This window comes from Amphibalanus amphitrite, unplaced genomic scaffold, assembly GCF_019059575.1.
Source record: "Amphibalanus amphitrite isolate SeventyFive unplaced genomic scaffold, NRLGWU_Aamphi_draft 000122F_arrow, whole genome shotgun sequence".
NCBI lineage: Eukaryota > Metazoa > Arthropoda > Thecostraca > Balanomorpha > Balanidae > Amphibalanus > Amphibalanus amphitrite.
In genome coordinates this window covers 384,474-405,087 of record NW_024881617.1, presented here as the reverse complement: position 1 = coordinate 405,087, position 20,614 = coordinate 384,474, and the positions used below count along the sequence as shown (strand labels likewise).

At 50.7% G+C, this 20,614-nt stretch overlaps 1 protein-coding gene across 1 annotated transcript in view; it reads left to right on the top strand.

The window, feature by feature from the left end:
• Nucleotides 1–20,614, top strand: part of LOC122381563 (F-box only protein 42-like) — a 40,150-nt gene that overhangs the window by 16,250 nt on the left and 3,286 nt on the right. The gene's annotated exons all lie outside the window — the stretch shown is intronic.

The window sequence follows — 20,614 nt, the reverse complement described above, 5'->3', positions numbered from 1 at the left end:
CACTTTTTTTCCAATTTGACACCCTCATCTCTCGGAATTTGACGAGAACATGGTCTCAGGGGTAATCAGGGGCTCTGAATCCACCTGTAACAATTTCAGGCTTATCAGATAAGTATTTTTTGAGTTATGGTGTATAACATTTTTTCGATCTTGCTTTGCAGCGCTAAGTTTGGCGGGCTGTAACTCTAAGACGGATTATTCAAATGCCAAATGCTATATAACATTAAACTTGCAATGAAACAGAGATTAATATGTATTTTTAAAATTTCGAAAAATACGCTATTTTTGATATATGACATATCGAGTTTTCTTTCATTTGTATTTTTTGGACTTTGGGACCAAATTTTTTTGAATTTTTATTTCTTTAAAAAAATATTTGGCTCATTGTTAAGAAGTATGCGAAAAATTAGGAAGGTGTTCTTTCTATAAATGTATTTATTTTACGTCACGATAACGGTTTCGAATAGTGATTTCGGGAGGGGAGCTTACAAATGGCGTGGTAAAGCTGCCTAGTGACATCACGGGTTACTGAAATTTCAATTCAAGTCTAAGTCATCTGAAAAAAAGTGAAAAGAGGGTTCATTCAACCCTCTTTCCTATAAGCGCGAGGGTGAAAAAGGCTGTTTGGTTCTGACATTGTTTTGGGCGCCAATGACCATAGCTGTCCGAGATGAAAGTTACAGGACGCATACATGGTGTCCTCCAAAGGTCTCACAACTTGTATATCTGGGAATTTTTCAAGGTTACATGAGGTCAGGTCGGTCACGTGACATCTTTGTTATAAATCAATGGGGAAATATAAAAACTGTTATTTTGGCGCCGAGAATGATCTAAAACTATCCCACGTACATGGTATCGTGATTTCATGCACTCCTTGCAAAGTCCAATGCTTTACTTTTGCATTGTTAACCTTGAGTGACGTCATTTATGACGTCACTAGGGTCGTACGAGTTTTTCGTCAATAACTCCCGATTAAATAGAGCTAGAGAGTCGGGAAAGCCACCAATGGACTCGGGAAGACCTTCCGAATCGAATGATATGCCATTTGATACCCTTTGCCCAGCTTCGTGACCTGAGGGGCTCTGACCTGACCTTGACCAGAGGTCAACTACTTAAGTTGACCTCACCCTAGCAAAAAGTATACCATTCGATGCATCTGAGCTAGGCGAACACAATGATGACAAAATCGCGGCTCTGCGGCCATTTTTTGCGAAGCTATTTACTAAAAACCGAACCCGTAACTTCAGTCACGTGACCTGACCTCAGACGCTACCGGTTAACCTGAGACCCTAAAATCGGGTACCAATCGCTACGACTTGTAACGGCACACACGCCCGTTTTTTCCGCGAGGCTCTAGCTCTATTAGAAGCGAAACGGCGTGCTGGGGTCGTATCAACCCCTCCGAAACCCATTTTGTTTGCGGGAAAATGAGGAACTTATAGAAAGAATACCTTTCTAATTTTTTGCATGTCGATTTGCAATGACATGAAGATTATTTTGAAAAAATAAAAATGTGAAAAATTTTGGTCCCAAAAGTCATTAGAGGCAAATGAAAAAAGATTAAGGTTTTTGCTCAACAATGAAATTTTTTCTTTGGAATTTTTAAATAGTAATATTAATTTTTGATTCATCGCAAGCTTAGTGTTGTTTACTTTTTGTTGGTTGCTTAACCCGTTCTTGAGTTATAGGCCATCAAACTCACCGTTACATACCGAAGTTAAAAAAATGTAATGCAATATAACTCAAAAAGTTTTAATCTGAGAAGTCTGATATTTTGCCAGGCGTCTTTGGGGCCTATGATTAGGGTAAGGTGCCTAATTAGCGACCCCCTTAATTTGAACTGTCATTGCTCACGATCTGTGGGTGCCACTGTATTACTGGCTTGATTTTCGGAGAGGTCGTTCATTTTTCTATTAAAATATTGTCATTTTCTGCCCCAATATTCACTAACTTATTTGTAGTGAGCATTTTAGCAAACCATTGCAAAAAACGCTAATAGGGAACTCTTCCCGATTAGCGACCGGGGAGGGTCGCTAATAAGTCTATGGGTTTCCCCATATTAAAAATGGCAAAAAATGCGACGCCTGAAAAGATGAAATATTATCTCAAAAAGGTAACCTATACGCAAAGCACTCAATCACTCGAACAGGAACGTTTATCCAACACATTTATGTAAGTAAAAAATGATCACGTGATGCACCGAAGGCGAAAAGAAGGCGGAAACCCAAATTTTGCGGGCTGTCTCGTATGATATTCGAGGTCCGCGCTGAATTCGGCACCCCTGCAGTCGGTGACGACATTTGACATCCCCTGCCACACATTGCAAGCTTCAGCAACACCTCATTTTCATTTCTCTCCTTTCCCCTTTCTTTCCCTTCTTGAGCTATTTGCGACCATGTCAGGCGCAAATAGGAAATATGAGTTGCGACACATTTTTAACCGCCATGCTGGGCACAGTTAAGCGATTCACTATGGGAAAACGGCAATCAATTGAAAAAGGAATGTCGATTCAGAATAAAAAGGGTGCATCATCCTAATGTGCATCGCTTTTCATCAGAGAGGGCCCAAACACACACGTTTTGGATAAGAAACTCGTCATTTTCATTTAAACTCACCTGAAAGGTCCCACCAGAAACATCGACAACCGTAAAATAATTTAATTTGATAACCAAAGTATGGCTGACCTTTTGACGATGTTTTTACCCTGTTTTCTCCCGCCAGTTTTTCTGTACGGAGGTAGGTCGCAAATCGGAAAGGGTCGCTAATTAGGCACCTTACCCTACCCCTAGGACCGATTTTCATTAAAATCTGAGAGATGAGGGTGACGGGCCTGGTCAGTGGCGCAGCCAGGATTTCGTTTCGGGGGGGGGGGGGTCATCGCCTCCAAAGCGGGCCCCCTAGTGTGCGTGGCCCCCACCCATTTTTCAGAATCTTTCCATATTTCATACGCATTCTGCTGAGCGGGCCCCCTTTACCTGCATGATAACCCTGAGCGAGTTTGAATCGGAAAATTTTGATAGAACAATAGCTCGGTAATCACCCGGTGTTCAATTTCCACGTGAATTGACCGCTTCCATGACAAAATATCGAAACGCAAAATATCGAAGCGCAAAATATCGAACGCAAATTATCGAAAGCAAAATATCGAAGTCGCAAATTATCGAAATTGCAAAATATCGAAATCGCAAAATATCGAATTGCAAAATATCGAAATCGCAAAATATCGAAATCGCAAAATATCGAATCGCAAAATATCGAATTGCAAAATATCGAAATCGCAAAATATCGAATAGCATAATATCGAAAGCAAAATATCGAAACGCAAACTATCGAAACGCAAAATATCGAAACGCAAAATATCGAAAGACAAAATATCGAAAGACAAAATATTGAAAGACAAAATATCGAAAGACAAAATATCGAAAGACAAAATATTGAAAGACAAAATATCGAAAGACAAAATATCGAAAAGGCAAAATATCGAACGCAGAATATCGAAAAGACAAAATATCGAACGCAAAATATCGAACAGACAAAATATCGAACGCAAAATATCGAAAAGGCAGAATATCGAACGCAGAATATCGAAAAGGCAAAATATCGAACGCAAAATATCGAACAGACAAAATATCGAACGCAAAATATCGAAAAGGCAAAATATCGAACGCAAAATATCGAACGCAAAATATCGAAAAGACAAAATAACGAACGCAAAGTGTCGAAAAGGTAAAATATCGACTTGAAATGGCCCTCTGCGGACTCCTTAGAGCTCTGTCGAACTCATCGGGCCCTCTGTTATCTGTAGGCCTCAAAGAGCAATCAGCGGGTCCATGACAGACTTGGAAAACTCTGATATTTTTTGTAGATCTCAGCAGTGGCGGCGGAAGGTAATTTCGGATGGGGGTGCAAAGTTTTCTCAAGGGGCCCCTCAGGAAGTTTTGCCCCCCCCCGATCTTTTTTAGAGTGATTATCATTGCTTTATGAAAAACGAAGATTTTGGAAAACAATGCCCAAAAACACAAGTTCTGCAAAATATTTGAAATTACAGTGTACCTATCTCAAATAAAGCATTACGAAGCAAATGCAGCTAGTTTTTATCATCTAATCTTGTTTTAGTCTAGCCAGCACCCTCAGCATCTCAACCCACTTTTCTGGATCCGCAGTGGACCATTACGGGCCCTACGAGACCGTTCTTAGAAGACCGTGTTTAAAAGCCCCTTGGAAACCGACCCCTTAGAGGCTCCTCCAGAGACCTACATGACTCTCCAGACCGAATGAGCCCTCCGACCAGGGTCGGTCCCTCAGAAGTTGTTGAAGGGTTTCAGAAAGCAGTATACTCGTAGGCTCGAAAGGCTTTTGATGGCTCTCAGAGACTGACATCGGGCCCAAAAAAGCCTGTATGGAGACCCTCCAAAGCCGGGATGGCCACCAGGAGCCGATGTTTAGCCTAAAGAGCCAGCATGGAGGATTGAATAGAGGAAAGGACTAGGAGTCTCAGTGGGGCCTTCAGGAGCAAGCGTTTGGGGCCCCAAAAGTATGTGTGGGGTCTTAGAGGCAGGTAAGCCCCTGGAGGCCTATATAATTGCATAATTCCAACTCATAATGTCTCTAAATATTATTCCTCACATTTCAAACACAAGTTTTACTTAAAATCTATTAACAAATTTATTTATTAAAGGTGAACTATTTCCTTTAATCAACCGAGGTTTTCATTGAAGATATGTGTTGCATAAGTACAAAAATTGACGCATGCAAGGGATCTTGGAGGACAATTGCTGTTTGTTAATTTTGGATGACAGATGTTAATTAAGAAGGAATAGGCCCTTGCTGCTATAGATACCCACTTATAAACATAAAAATGCACGATTTATGGACGACGCAGTGAAATTAAAATGATGTTAACCCGCGCCTGACTGGGGTATATTCCATAACACAACTGACTGGGGGGGGGGGCTATTTGGAGCCCCCCCCTCTCCTATCTCCGAAGCTACTGGACCGATTTTCAAAACTCAAACGGTGTTTGATAGCAGTGGCGGATCCAGGGGAGGGCAAATAGGGCAATTGCCCTCCACAAAGGACATCATTTTTAACATTACGTCTATGGCAGTGCATGAAAAGAAACAATAAATTGTGATGGTTTGCCCCTCCCAAAACTCTGGGCTGGATCCGCCTATGTTTGATAGCCCCGGAAGATCTGTGAGCGAAACCTAATTTCGACAGAGTTCGAAAGAGCTCTAAGGAGTCCGCAGAGGGCCATTTCAAGTCGATATTTTACCTTTTCGACGCTTTGCGTTCGTTATTTTGTCATTTCGATATTTTGCGTTCGATATTTTGCCTTTTCGATATTCTGCGTTCGATATTCTGCCTTTTCGATATTTTGCGTTCGATATTTTGTCTGTTCGATATTTTGTGTCCGATATTTTGTCTTTTCGATATTCTGCGTTCGATATTTTGTCTTTTCGATATTCTGCGTTCCATATTTTGCCTTTTCGATATTTTGTCTTTCGATATTTTGTCTGTTCGATATTTTGCGTTCAATATTTTGTCTTTTCGATATTCTGCGTTCGATATTTTGCCTTTTCGATATTTTGTCTTTCGATGTTTTGTCTTTCGATATTTTGTCTTTCGATATTTTGCGTTTCGATATTCTGCTTTCGATATTATGCTATTCGATATTTTGCGAGTTCGATATTTTGCAATGCGATATTATGCAACTCGATATTTTGCGATGTCGATATTTTGCGATGTCGATATTTTGCGGTTCGATATTTTGCGATTTCGATATTTTGCGCATTCGATATTTTGCTTTCGATATTCTGCCACTTCGATAATTTGTCTTCGATATTTTGCTATTCGATATTTTGCTTTTCGATATTTTGTCCGGAACCCGAATTGACCATGACAGAAATATGTTACTATGACGTATGAATTCGTATCTTTCGAGGCCGAAATGTGCCCCTTCCGCAATATGCATAGCATATATGCAAACGGAACTGTTGTCTGCTTCTGTCGGACAAGATTTAAGCAGTCCCACGTGCCTGTCCTAACTCAGTCATCTATTGGCTGCTGTAGTAGATTGTGCTTTATTCTTCTTCATTACGTGAATTCGCTCACAAGCAGTTTTAACCCTCGCCGGCACAGGGGGAGGGGATGATGCAACCTCCCCCCCTAAGGTTTTTCGCGAATAACTCGGGTAAAAATCGGCCGATCGCGACCAAACTTTCAGTACCCTCGCGTTGATCAGTTTTACACCTACCCTAGAAATTTCATGACCCTGACCCAAATGGCCTTTGACCTGTGACCTACTTTCCGAGACCATGTTTGGCCAGAATCGCGATTCGGCGTATGCCGGCTCGCATTAGCCGCGCGTTTGCAGTCTTTTCGTGGTTTCAAGCATTCAGACATGTGAGTTGAAGCTGCTCCCATGCATTAGGGTGGATGTCAAGGTCACCTGAAGGTCAGGTCAGGTCATTGACCTATGATGACCTCGGTACTTTTTTCGAATAATACATGTTTCCAGGCTAGTTTTTGGAGCTGAATCCGAATTTAGCAACCATTTAAACATTTACGAAGTAGTTTTGGTGCCTTCGTAACATGTTACGAAGCTGCCAGAGGCGGCTGGCACGTAGGTACTACGAATACCCGGCAGGACCCCTACTGGTTGACCTGACCTGACCTGACCCGACCTGGCTTAAATGCATAAAGACATCATCTGTGATCAAAACTAACATGATAACTATTCATGATCAGTACCCCAAAAAACCCTATAGCAGCCACAATTAACGACGTTCTAACAGGTCCCGATTTTCCCGATTTTTCGGTCATTGACCTGACCTGGAAGGTCAACCAATGACCAAGAACCTTAAAATTGGGTATCGTCGGCTTCCTCTCGGCACGGGGAACACGCTCGTATTTCCCGCGAAGCTCTAGCTCGATCATGGGCCAAACACGAAGGGGTCGTACCACCCCCCCCCCCCTCTTGTGCCGTCGAAGGACGCAAAATGGCCGGAATGGCGTGTGCCGGCGAGGGTTAACGCGCTCATATGGGACATGTATTGCCATGGGCCGGGTTTGTTGTGGCGTGGTGATGTGGTGACGTAGATTCTGTCTGCTATCGAGGTCCCGGCATCGTGTTACTTAGCACGGGGTACGGGCCCGACCGTTGCGCCAAGTGCGCTGAAATTTGCGCAACTTATAGATTAAGGATGGGCAACGTGCCTTTGAGGGCCTCAGCTCGATCGGATTGATAGCGAGCACATGACACGTGCTCAAAAAGTGCAAATTCGCGTTATGGACTTTACATTTATGTATAAATCGGCTTGCAAAATCGGGCGAAAATGACTAAATTTGCCAGACACTGGTCCGGTTCCCTTGCAGTATCTCGGTAACCGTGGGCCCAATCGCCACGGGGTATCGTGTAGAGAATCGAAAGGGCTATCGAATGGTGTGCGGTGCAGGGATGGCACGCGCCACGTGCACCCGTGAGGGCACTTATGCTGGGAAATTTACGTTTCGGACAGATTTGGGACTTAATGCTATTTTCGGGTGACTGTTTGACGGAGCGGGTTCAAACAACGCCTGTTGGCAAAAGAAATGTACCGCCTCTCATGGAAAAATTGTGAAAAGCTAATTGATCAAAAACAAGGTGGAACAAATCGCTGGAGAGAATGGTATTTGTTAATGACTTACTTAATTACACGGGTTTGTTGAAAATGGCATAGTTGGAAAGAGCATCAATTTTGTCCAAAATCCAATCATCGCTTTTGCATGACGAGCAACAGTATTCTTAAAAATATAAATGTTGGAAACCTCTACATAGTAATTCATCGATGGCTGTCATTTTTCAATAACCTACGTCAACCGTTGTTATAAACTTCACATGACATGTTCTATAGAAGAACGCATGCTTATCAGACACGAGCACCTCGATGCAATGGATATTTTTTCCCAATCCAAAATGCTTAGCCGTCAAAAAGCAATCAACCGAAATGGATACATCACCCACGGACACAAGACCAACCAAACGCCCACCGATCGAAAATACCCCTTATTCGCTTTGCGGAGCAAGCGGGTCACCTTAGCGGGCCCCATTCAATCAGGGGCCCGGGCCCTATACACACGGGGGCCCGAGCCACGTCCACCTGGGGCTCCGGGCCCCGTCCACCCGGGGCTCCGGGGCCCGTCCACCAGGGGGTCCGGGCCCCATCCCGAACGGGGGCCCGGCCCCCGTTCTCCCGGGGGCCGGACCCCATTCACCCGGGGGTCCGGCGTCCACCCGGGGCCCGTTCTACCGGGGGCCCGGACCTATCCACGGGGGTCCCGGGCCCCATCCACCCAGGGGGCCCGGGCCCATTCTCCCAGGGGCCCGGGTCAATTCTCCCGGGGGCCCGGGCCCGTTCTCCGGGAGGCCCGGGTCCGTTCTCCAATCTCCCGGGGCCCGGGACCCGTTCTCCCGGGGGCCCGGACCCATCAACGGGGGGCCCGGGCCCCATCCACCCAGGAGGCCCTGGCCCCATCCACCCAGGAGGCCCGGGCCCGTTCTCCCAGGGGCCCGGGTCAATTCTCCCGGGGGCCCGGGCCCGTTCTCCGGGAGGCCCGGGTCCGTTCTCCAATCTCCCGGGGCCCCGGGCCCGTTCTCCCGGGGGCCCGGGCCCCATCCACCCAGGAGGCCCGGGCCCCTTCTCCCAGGGGCCCGGATCAATTCTCCCGGGGGCCCGGGCCCGTTCTCCGGGAGGCCCGGGTCCGTTCTCCAATCTCCCGGGGCCCGGGGCCCGTTCTCCCGGGGGCCCGGACCCATCAACGTGGGGGGGGGGGGCCGAGCCCCATCCACCCAGGAGGCCCGGGCCCGTTCTCCCAGGGGCCCGGGTCAATTCTCCCGGGGGCCCGGGCCCGTTCTCCGGGAGGCCCGGGTCCGTTCTCCAATCTCCTGGGGCCCGGGGCCCGTTCTCCCGGGGGCCCAGACCCATCAACGGGGGACCCGGGCCCCATCCACCCAGGAGGCCCGGGCCCCTTCCACCCAGGAGGCCCGGGCCCCATCCACCCAGGAGGCCCGGGCCCGTTCTCCCAGGGGCCGGGCCCGTTCTCCCGGGGGCCCGGGCCCCGTCCACCTGGGGCCCCAGGCCGACCCCTCACCCGTGGTGTCCCAGTAGGCATCTCTCGAAGCAGGCTCGTCCGATTAGATTAGAGCCTCTCTCCTCCCTCCCTCCCTCCCTCTCTCTCTCTCTCTCTCTCTCTCTCTCTCTCTCTCTCTCTCTCTCTCTCTCTCTCTCTCGAGCGGGCCCCTGACAGAAATTTCGGGGGGGTCAGCTGACCCTCTGACCCCCCCCTGGCTGCGCCACTGGGCCTGGTACGATCTATCGTGGAATGCCCCAGTGTTCCGTACGTTCTGGCATTCTAAAACGAGTCAATTGAGGGCTCCAGCCCCTCGCCGTCGTCCCCGGCCCCTGGGAGCCGGTTTATGTTGGGACGTCGGTCGACCCGTCCGCGAGGCAACTCCCCGAGAGAGCACGCCATGCAGCTCCCCATACTGCAAGTGTCGCGCGCGCGTCAGGTTACTGCCTGAGGCAGTGGTGAGGACGGTACGGAGCGAGTCACAGCTGTCGCGGAGCGGCCAGGAGGGGAGCCACCCCACCCCGCGGCCGGCGCCGCTGCTACTGCCAGACGGCAGATTGGTGCTTTACTCGGTAATAAATCTGTTTTATTGCTAGCGATAGCTTTTCTTTGGTATGGAACTGCCGTAACCACGCTAAAAATAGATCAGCCTGGAATACGGATGAACTTTTGAGCTCGACTTTCCTGGGGCGATTTCTCATAAATGCTGTGGGAATTAAGCCTACAGGTCCCAGCCGCAGTCGTTTTCAAGAGAAACACTCCGGACATTAAAGTTAAATATTTTCGTAGCTATTTCAGACAAACCACTGCGATGCCAAATTTGAAATGTTATTTTATGATGCGCTTTCATTGGAGATAAGAACAGGCACTTTGATACGGAAAACGGAAAGCCTTTAATTTTATTTCTCTTATATGTTTTCTAAATTTCGCTGAAGTCGTTTTCATTTCGTGCGGTAGGCCGCGACCTCACGGCCTTACTTACAAACCTGCCGCTAGATGTCACTAGCGGTGAGCGCCTGTACTTATGCTGCACCGCAGTACACTGGGGCGCGCGGAAGGCACGAAATCGCTAGAGTGGGTTGGAGTTAGCCCGTGTTGTTTCAAACACACACGTTTTTTACCTGGAGTGTCAGTAACTGTACGTGGAATCGGGTAAAAAATGCGCGGTTTATCGGATTGATAAATGGTCGTTCCTTTGTATTCAAACTTTTCTCACTCCCATCAATCCTGTAGGTATCTGGTGACGCAGCTTTTCATACTGCTCATGGCGTCCATCTTAACGTGTCATCCTCCCATTCATTGCCCCCGTAATCCCTTTGTCACTGTCACTCCACTCCTTAGCCTTCACCCCACCCCGCCCCACTCCCACCGCCCACTACGTCCTCCCCCCTCTTCCTCCCACTCCTCCCCCGACCATCGTATCCTTGGAGGCTGGACGGCCCTGTCGGAGGAGCTCGCGACAAAATCAATATCTGATTAACGAGCGGGCCGCGTCTCGGTGATCAGCGGGGAGGTGCCGTACGGAGCCGTACGGAGCCGTACGGAGCTGTCGGCTGCACGCGTTCGGTGCGCGGAGGGGAGCCGAACGCCCCCACCTGCATGCGGGGAGCGGGTATTAATAGAGGAGACTGCCGGTGATAATTGTTGATTGGCTTGGTGGGGATGTTGAGTGAGTGGAACGGTTTTGTTGATAGTGTTGTGGAAAGTGCGTGTCTGTAAACTGCAGGCAATCAGTAAAGTGTAAGTCAGGTAGTCTATTAAGGGCGTTTGGTGAAGTGCAGTCAGCTCCAGTGAATAGTGACGTGTTTATGAGCTGTCAACGTCAGCTGTCAATGTGCTTTGACAGGTGTGTCTAATTATTCAATTATTCACCGAGCGTGTCTAAATCAGTCTCTGCCGGTGACGTCTCTCCATTTCGGGAAAGCATCCCGCTTCATCACAATGCATTACTCTGATTATTCCGCTGATGGCATTATGCAGACTAATCCCAATTCTCAGCGGGGGCTCGTGGGTGGCGTCAATCCCTCCCCAACCCGTCTGAGTTGTGGGATGGGGCGAGGGGGGAGGTGGAGGTGTGCCATTTTCCCCAGTCCCGCCGGTATGGCTGCACTTTGCAGCCGTAGCGTCGGTGAATGCTGGGATCAACCCTCGACAGGCTGCTGCAAAGTTGTGAAGTGGCGCGAGCACCATCAGTGAGGTCGATAACTTGCTGGTCTCCTTCTGTTTGCGTGTTTAGGTACCTGCAATCCAATTTTACCGCACTTTGTTTTCAGCAGCTGCCAAGATGTCGACGCTTATCATATCCGACATAACACCGGGGATATGTCTACCGTCTAACGTGTCATGTCTGATTGATAATGTCTTATTGATGTCTGCTCTTGTCCCGGTAATTGTTTGGCTGTCCGTCTGATACTGTGCGGGCATATAGCCCTGTATCCATCAGTTGTTATCACTTTGGGTTTGTTCCCGTCGCTCCTCTAACCTCCTCCAAGCTCCTCTAACCTCCTCTCGTTTCAAAAAATCGTTCCCGTCGCTCCTCCAAGCTCCTCCAAGCTCATCTTGACTTCACATCTCACCACCACTATTTGCCATGTGCGTGAAGTTGGCGTCGGATTCGGATTCGTATTCAGCGTCGAGTACCGAATCACTTGAAAACGTCATATCTGGTCAATTCGGGGACGGGGAGCACGAATATGACATTAATTTTGCCCTAGCAGGTATCCCTTATCCCTTAATCGTCCCTTAAACGACGGGGCGCGCCAAAAGTGCTTCAAGGGTTCTTCCGATCACGAAAATAATGGTCCCAGGCGATTCCCCGGGTCGATATCTAGCCGCACCACCACTAACTTCACACGTGCCTCATATCCCTTATCCCTTAATCGTCCCTTAAATGACGGGGCGCGCCAAAAGTGCCTCAGGGGTTCTTCCGATCGCGAAAATAATGGTCCCAGGCAATTCCCCGGGTCGATATCTAGCCGCACCACCACTAACTTCACACGTGCCTCACATCCCTCATCCCTTAATCGTCCCTTAAACGACGGGGCGCGCCAAAAGTGCCTCAGGGGTTCTTCTGATCGCGAAAATAATGGTCCCAGGCGATTCCCCGGGTCGATATCTAGCCGCACCACCACTAACTTCACACGTGCCTCATATCCCTTATCCCTTAATCGTCCCTTAAATGACGGGGCGCGCCAAAAGTGCCTCAGGGGTTCTTCCGATCGCGAAAATAATGGTCCCAGGCAATTCCCCGGGTCGATATCTAGCCGCACCACCACTAACTTCACACGTGCCTCACATCCCTCATCCCTTAATCGTCCCTTAAACGACGGGGCGCCTCAAAAGTGCCTCAGGGGTTCTTCTGATCGCGAAAATAATGGTCCCAGGCGATTCCCCGGGTCGATATCTAGCCGCACCACCACTAACTTCACACGTGCCTCACATCCCTCATCCCTTAATCGTCCCTTAAATGACGGGGCGCGCCAAAAGTGCCTCAGGGGTTCTTCCGATCGCGAAAATAATGGTCCCAGGCAATTCCCCGGGTCGATATCTAGCCGCACCACCACTAACTTCACACGTGCCTCACATCCCTCATCCCTTAATCGTCCCTTAAACGACGGGGCGCGCCAAAAGTGCCTCAGGGGTTCTTCTGATCGCGAAAATAATGGTCCCAGGCGATTCCCCGGGTCGATATCTAGCCGCACCACCACTAACTTCACACGTGCCTCACATCCCTCATCCCTTAATCGTCCCTTAAACGACGGGGCGCGCCAAAAGTGCCTCAGGGGTTCTTCTGATCGCGAAAATAATGGTCCCAGGCGATTCCCCGGGTCGATATCTAGCCGCACCACCACTAACTTCACACGTGCCTCATATCCCTTATCCCTTAATCGTCCCTTAAATGACGGGGCGCGCCAAAAGTGCATCAGGGGTTCTTCCGATCGCGAAAATAATGGTCCCAGGCAATTCCCCGGGTCGATATCTAGCCGCACCACCACTAACTTCACACGTGCCTCACATCCCTCATCCCTTAATCGTCCCTGAAACGACGGGGCGCGTCAAAAGTGCCTCAGGGGTTCTTCTGATCGCGAAAATAATGGTCCCAGGCGATTCCCCGGGTCGATATCTAGCCGCACCACCACTAACTTCACACGTGCCTCACATCCCTCATCCCTTAATCGTCCCTTAAATGACGGGGCGCGCCAAAAGTGCCTCAGGGGTTCTTCCGATCGCGAAAATAATGGTCCCAGGCAATTCCCCGGGTCGATATCTAGCCGCACCACCACTAACTTCACACGTGCCTCACATCCCTCATCCCTTAATCGTCCCTTAAACGACGGGGCGCGCCAAAAGTGCCTCAGGGGTTCTTCTGATCGCGAAAATAATGGTCCCAGGCGATTCCCCGGGTCGATATCTAGCCGCACCACCACTAACTTCACACGTGCCTCACATCCCTCATCCCTTAATCGTCCCTTAAACGACGGGGCGCGCCAAAAGTGCCTCAGGGGTTCTTCTGATCGCGAAAATAATGGTCCCAGGCGATTCCCCGGGTCGATATCTAGCCGCACCACCACTAACTTCACACGTGCCTCACATCCCTCATCCCTTAATCGTCCCTGAAACGACGGGGCGCGTCAAAAGTGCCTCAGGGGTTCTTCCGATCGCGAAAAGAATGGTCCCAGGCGATTCCCCGGGTCGATATCTAGCCGCACCACCACTAACTTCACACGTGCCTCATATCCCTTATCTCTTAATCGTCCCTTAAATGACGGGGCGCGCCAAAAGTGCCTCAGGGGCTCTTCCGATCGCGAAAATAATGGTCCCAGGCGATTCCCCGGGTCGATATCTAGCCGCACCACCACTAACTTCACACGTGCCTCATATCCCTTATCCCTTAATCGTCCCTTAAATGACGGGGCGCGCCAAAAGTGCCTCAGGGGTTCTTCCGATCGCGAAAATAATGGTCCCAGGCAATTCCCCGGGTCGATATCTAGCCGCACCACCACTAACTTCACACGTGCCTCACATCCCTCATCCCTTAATCGTCCCTTAAACGACGGGGCGCGCCAAAAGTGCCTCAGGGGTTCTTCTGATCGCGAAAATAATGGTCCCAGGCGATTCCCCGGGTCGATATCTAGCCGCACCACCACTAACTTCACACGTGCCTCATATCCCTCATCCCTTAATCGTCCCTTAAATGACGGGGCGCGCAAAAAGTGCCTCAGGGGTTCTTCTGATCGCGAAAATAATGGTCCCAGGCGATTCCCCGGGTCGATATCTAGCCGCACCACCACTAACTTCACACGTGCCTCATATCCCTTATCCCTTAATCGTCCCTTAAACGACGGGGCGCGCCAAAAGTGCCTCAGGGGCTCTTCCGATCACGAAAATAATGGTCCCAGGCGATTCCCCGGGTCGATATCTAGCCGCACCACCACTAACTTCACACGTGCCTCACATCCCTCATCCCTTAATCGTCCCTTAAATGACGGGGCGCGCCAAAAGTGCCTCAGGGGTTCTTCTGATCGCGAAAATAATGGTCCCAGGCGATTCCCCGGGTCGATATCTAGCCGCACCACCACTAACTTCACACGTGCCGCATATCCCTTATCCCTTAATCGTCCCTTAAATGACGGGGCGCGCCAAAAGTGCCTCAGGGGTTCTTCCGATCGCGAAAATAATGGTCCCAGGCAATTCCCCGGGTCGATATCTAGCCGCACCACCACTAACTTCACACGTGCCTCACATCCCTCATCCCTTAATCGTCCCTTAAATGACGGGGCGCGCAAAAAGTGCCTCAGGGGTTCTTCCGATCGCGAAAATAATGGTCCCAGGCAATTCCCCGGGTCGATATCTAGCCGCACCACCACTAACTTCACACGTGCCTCACATCCCTCATCCCTTAATCGTCCCTTAAACGACGGGGTGCGCCAAAAGTGCCTCAGGGGTTCTTCTGATCGCGAAAATAATGGTCCCAGGCGATTCTCCGGGTCGATATCTAGCCGCACCACCACTAACTTCACACGTGCCTCATATCCCTCATCCCTTAATCGTCCCTTAAATGACGGGGCGCGCCAAAAGTGCCTCAGGGGTTCTTCCGATCGCGAAAAGAATGGTCCCAGGCAATTCCCCGGGTCGATATCTAGCCGCACCACCACTAACTTCACACGTGCCTCACATCCCTTATCCCTTAATCGTCCCTTAAATGACGGGGCGCGCAAAAAGTGCCTCAGGGGTTCTTCTGATCGCGAAAATAATGGTCCCAGGCGATTCCCCGGGTCGATATCTAGCCGCACCACCACTAACTTCACACGTGCCTCACATCCCTCATCCCTTAATCGTCCCATTATTTTCGCGATCGGAAGAGCCCCTGAGGCACTTTTGGCGCGCCCCGTCATTTAAGGGACGATTAAGGGATAAGGGATATGAGGCACGTGTGAAGTTAGTGGTGGTGCGGCTAGATATCGACCCGGGGAATCGCCTGGGACCATTATTTTCGCGATCGGAAGAACCCCTGAGGCACTTTTGGCGCGCCCCGTCATTTAAGGGACGATTAAGGGATGAGGGATATGAGGCACGTGTGAAGTTAGTGGTGGTGCGGCTAGATATCGACCCGGGGAATCGCCTGGGACCATTATTTTCGCGATCGGAAGAACCCCTGAGGCACTTTTGGCGCGCCCCGTCATTTAAGGGACGATTAAGGGATGAGGGATATGAGGAATGTGTGAAGTTAGTGGTGGTGCGGCTAGATATCGACCCGGGGAATCGCCTGGGACCATTATTTTCGCGATCAGAAGAACCCCTGAGGCACTTTTGGCGCGCCCCGTCATTTAAGGGACGATTAAGGGATAAGGGATATGAGGCACGTGTGAAGTTAGTGGTGGTGCGGCTAGATATCGACCCGGGGAATCGCCTGGGACCATTATTTTCGCGATCGGAAGAACCCTTGAGGCACTTTTGGCGCGCCCCGTCATTTAAGGGACGATTAAGGGATAAGGGATATGAGGCACGTGTGAAGTTAGTGGTGGTGCGGCTAGATATCGACCCGGGGAATTGCCTGGGACCATTATTTTCGCGATCGGAAGAACCCCTGAGGCACTTTTGGCGCGCCCCGTCATTTAAGGGACGATTAAGGGATAAGGGATATGAGGCACGTGTGAAGTTAGTGGTGGTGCGGCTAGATATCGACCCGGGGAATCGCCTGGGACCATTATTTTCGCGATCGGAAGAGCCCCTGAGGCACTTTTGGCGCGCCCCGTCATTTAAGGGACGATTAAGGGATAAGGGATATGAGGCACGTGTGAAGTTAGTGGTGGTGCGGCTAGATATCGACCCGGGGAATCGCCTGGGACCATTATTTTCGCGATCGGAAGAACCCCTGAGGCACTTTTGGCGCGCCCCGTCATTTAAGGGACGATTAAGGGATAAGGGATATGAGGCACGTGTGAAGTTAGTGGTGGTGCGGCTAGATATCGACCCGGGGAATCGCCTGGGACCATTATTTTCGCGATCGGAAGAACCCCTGAGGCACTTTTGGCGCGCCCCGTCATTTAAGGGACGATTAAGGGATGAGGGATATGAGGCATGTGTGAAGTTAGTGGTGGTGCGGCTAGATATCGACCCGGGGAATCGCCTGGGACCATTATTTTCGCGATCGGAAGAACCCCTGAGGCACTTTTGGCGCGCCCCGTCATTTAAGGGACGATTAAGGGATAAGGGATATGAGGCACGTGTGAAGTTAGTGGTGGTGCGGCTAGATATCGACCCGGGGAATCGCCTGGGACCATTATTTTCGCGATCGGAAGAACCCCTGAGGCACTTTTGGCGCGCCCCGTCATTTAAGGGACGATTAAGGGATGAGGGATATGAGGCATGTGTGAAGTTAGTGGTGGTGCGGCTAGATATCGACCCGGGGAATCGCCTGGGACCATTATTTTCGCGATCAGAAGAGCCCCTGAGGCACTTTTGGCGCGCCCCGTCATTTAAGGGACGATTAAGGGATAAGGGATATGAGGCACGTGTGAAGTTAGTGGTGGTGCGGCTAGATATCGACCCGGGGAATCGCCTGGGACCATTATTTTCGCGATCGGAAGAACCCTTGAGGCACTTTTGGCGCGCCCCGTCATTTAAGGGACGATTAAGGGATAAGGGATATGAGGCACGTGTGAAGTTAGTGGTGGTGCGGCTAGATATCGACCCGGGGAATCGCCTGGGACCATTCTTTTCGCGATCGGAAGAACCCCTGAGGCACTTTTGACGCGCCCCGTCGTTTCAGGGACGATTAAGGGATGAGGGATGTGAGGCACGTGTGAAGTTAGTGGTGGTGCGGCTAGATATCGACCCGGGGAATTGCCTGGGACCATTATTTTCGCGATCGGAAGAACCCCTGAGGCACTTTTGGCGCGCCCCGTCATTTAAGGGACGATTAAGGGATAAGGGATATGAGGCACGTGTGAAGTTAGTGGTGGTGCGGCTAGATATCGACCCGGGGAATCGCCTGGGACCATTATTTTCGCGATCGGAAGAACCCTTGAGGCACTTTTGGCGCGCCCCGTCATTTAAGGGACGATTAAGGGATAAGGGATATGAGGCACGTGTGAAGTTAGTGGTGGTGCGGCTAGATATCGACCCGGGGAATCGCCTGGGACCATTCTTTTCGCGATCGGAAGAACCCCTGAGGCACTTTTGGCGCGCCCCGTCATTTAAGGGACGATTAAGGGATAAGGGATATGAGGCACGTGTGAAGTTAGTGGTGGTGCGGCTAGATATCGACCCGGGGAATCGCCTGGGACCATTATTTTCGCGATCGGAAGAACCCTTGAGGCACTTTTGGCGCGCCCCGTCATTTAAGGGACGATTAAGGGATAAGGGATATGAGGCACGTGTGAAGTTAGTGGTGGTGCGGCTAGATATCGACCCGGGGAATCGCCTGGGACCATTCTTTTCGCGATCGGAAGAACCCCTGAGGCACTTTTGGCGCGCCCCGTCATTTAAGGGACGATTAAGGGATAAGGGATATGAGGCACGTGTGAAGTTAGTGGTGGTGCGGCTAGATATCGACCCGGGGAATCGCCTGGGACCATTATTTTCGCGATCAGAAGAACCCCTGAGGCACTTTTGGCGCGCCCCGTCATTTAAGGGACGATTAAGGGATAAGGGATATGAGGCACGTGTGAAGTTAGTGGTGGTGCGGCTAGATATCGACCCGGGGAATCGCCTGGGACCATTATTTTCGCGATCAGAAGAACCCCTGAGGCACTTTTTGCGCGCCCCGTCATTTAAGGGACGATTAAGGGATGAGGGATATGAGGCACGTGTGAAGTTAGTGGTGGTGCGGCTAGATATCGACCCGGGGAATCGCCTGGGACCATTATTTTCGCGATCAGAAGAACCCCTGAGGCACTTTTGGCGCGCCCCGTCGTTTAAGGGACGATTAAGGGATGAGGGATGTGAGGCACGTGTGAAGTTAGTGGTGGTGCGGCTAGATATCGACCCGGGGAATTGCCTGGGACCATTATTTTCGCGATCGGAAGAACCCCTGAGGCACTTTTGGCGCGCCCCGTCATTTAAGGGACGATTAAGGGATAAGGGATATGAGGCACGTGTGAAGTTAGTGGTGGTGCGGCTAGATATCGACCCGGGGAATCGCCTGGGACCATTCTTTTCGCGATCGGAAGAGCCCCTGAGGCACTTTTGGCGCGCCCCGTCATTTAAGGGACGATTAAGGGATAAGGGATATGAGGCACGTGTGAAGTTAGTGGTGGTGCGGCTAGATATCGACCCGGGGAATCGCCTGGGACCATTCTTTTCGCGATCGGAAGAACCCCTGAGGCACTTTTGACGCGCCCCGTCGTTTCAGGGACGATTAAGGGATGAGGGATGTGAGGCACGTGTGAAGTTAGTGGTGGTGCGGCTAGATATCGACCCGGGGAATTGCCTGGGACCATTATTTTCGCGATCGGAAGAACCCCTGAGGCACTTTTGGCGCGCCCCGTCATTTAAGGGACGATTAAGGGATAAGGGATATGAGGCACGTGTGAAGTTAGTGGTGGTGCGGCTAGATATCGACCCGGGGAATCGCCTGGGACCATTATTTTCGCGATCGGAAGAACCCTTGAGGCACTTTTGGCGCGCCCCGTCATTTAAGGGACGATTAAGGGATAAGGGATATGAGGCACGTGTGAAGTTAGTGGTGGTGCGGCTAGATATCGACCCGGGGAATCGCCTGGGACCATTCTTTTCGCGATCGGAAGAACCCCTGAGGCACTTTTGGCGCGCCCCGTCATTTAAGGGACGATTAAGGGATAAGGGATATGAGGCACGTGTGAAGTTAGTGGTGGTGCGGCTAGATATCGACCCGGGGAATCGCCTGGGACCATTATTTTCGCGATCGGAAGAACCCTTGAGGCACTTTTGGCGCGCCCCGTCATTTAAGGGACGATTAAGGGATAAGGGATATGAGGCACGTGTGAAGTTAGTGGTGGTGCGGCTAGATATCGACCCGGGGAATCGCCTGGGACCATTCTTTTCGCGATCGGAAGAACCCCTGAGGCACTTTTGGCGCGCCCCGTCATTTAAGGGACGATTAAGGGATAAGGGATATGAGGCACGTGTGAAGTTAGTGGTGGTGCGGCTAGATATCGACCCGGGGAATCGCCTGGGACCATTATTTTCGCGATCAGAAGAACCCCTGAGGCACTTTTGGCGCGCCCCGTCATTTAAGGGACGATTAAGGGATAAGGGATATGAGGCACGTGTGAAGTTAGTGGTGGTGCGGCTAGATATCGACCCGGGGAATCGCCTGGGACCATTATTTTCGCGATCGGAAGAACCCTTGAGGCACTTTTGGCGCGCCCCGTCATTTAAGGGACGATTAAGGGATAAGGGATATGAGGCACGTGTGAAGTTAGTGGTGGTGCGGCTAGATATCGACCCGGGGAATCGCCTGGGACCATTCTTTTCGCGATCGGAAGAACCCCTGAGGCACTTTTGGCGCGCCCCGTCATTTAAGGGACGATTAAGGGATAAGGGATATGAGGCACGTGTGAAGTTAGTGGTGGTGCGGCTAGATATCGACCCGGGGAATCGCCTGGGACCATTATTTTCGCGATCAGAAGAACCCCTGAGGCACTTTTGGCGCGCCCCGTCATTTAAGGGACGATTAAGGGATAAGGGATATGAGGCACGTGTGAAGTTAGTGGTGGTGCGGCTAGATATCGACCCGGGGAATCGCCTGGGACCATTATTTTCGCGATCGGAAGAACCCCTGAGGCACTTTTGGCGCGCCCCGTCATTTAAGGGACGATTAAGGGATGAGGGATATGAGGCACGTGTGAAGTTAGTGGTGGTGCGGCTAGATATCGACCCGGGGAATCGCCTGGGACCATTATTTTCGCGATCAGAAGAACCCCTGAGGCACTTTTGGCGCGCCCCGTCGTTTAAGGGACGATTAAGGGATGAGGGATGTGAGGCACGTGTGAAGTTAGTGGTGGTGCGGCTAGATATC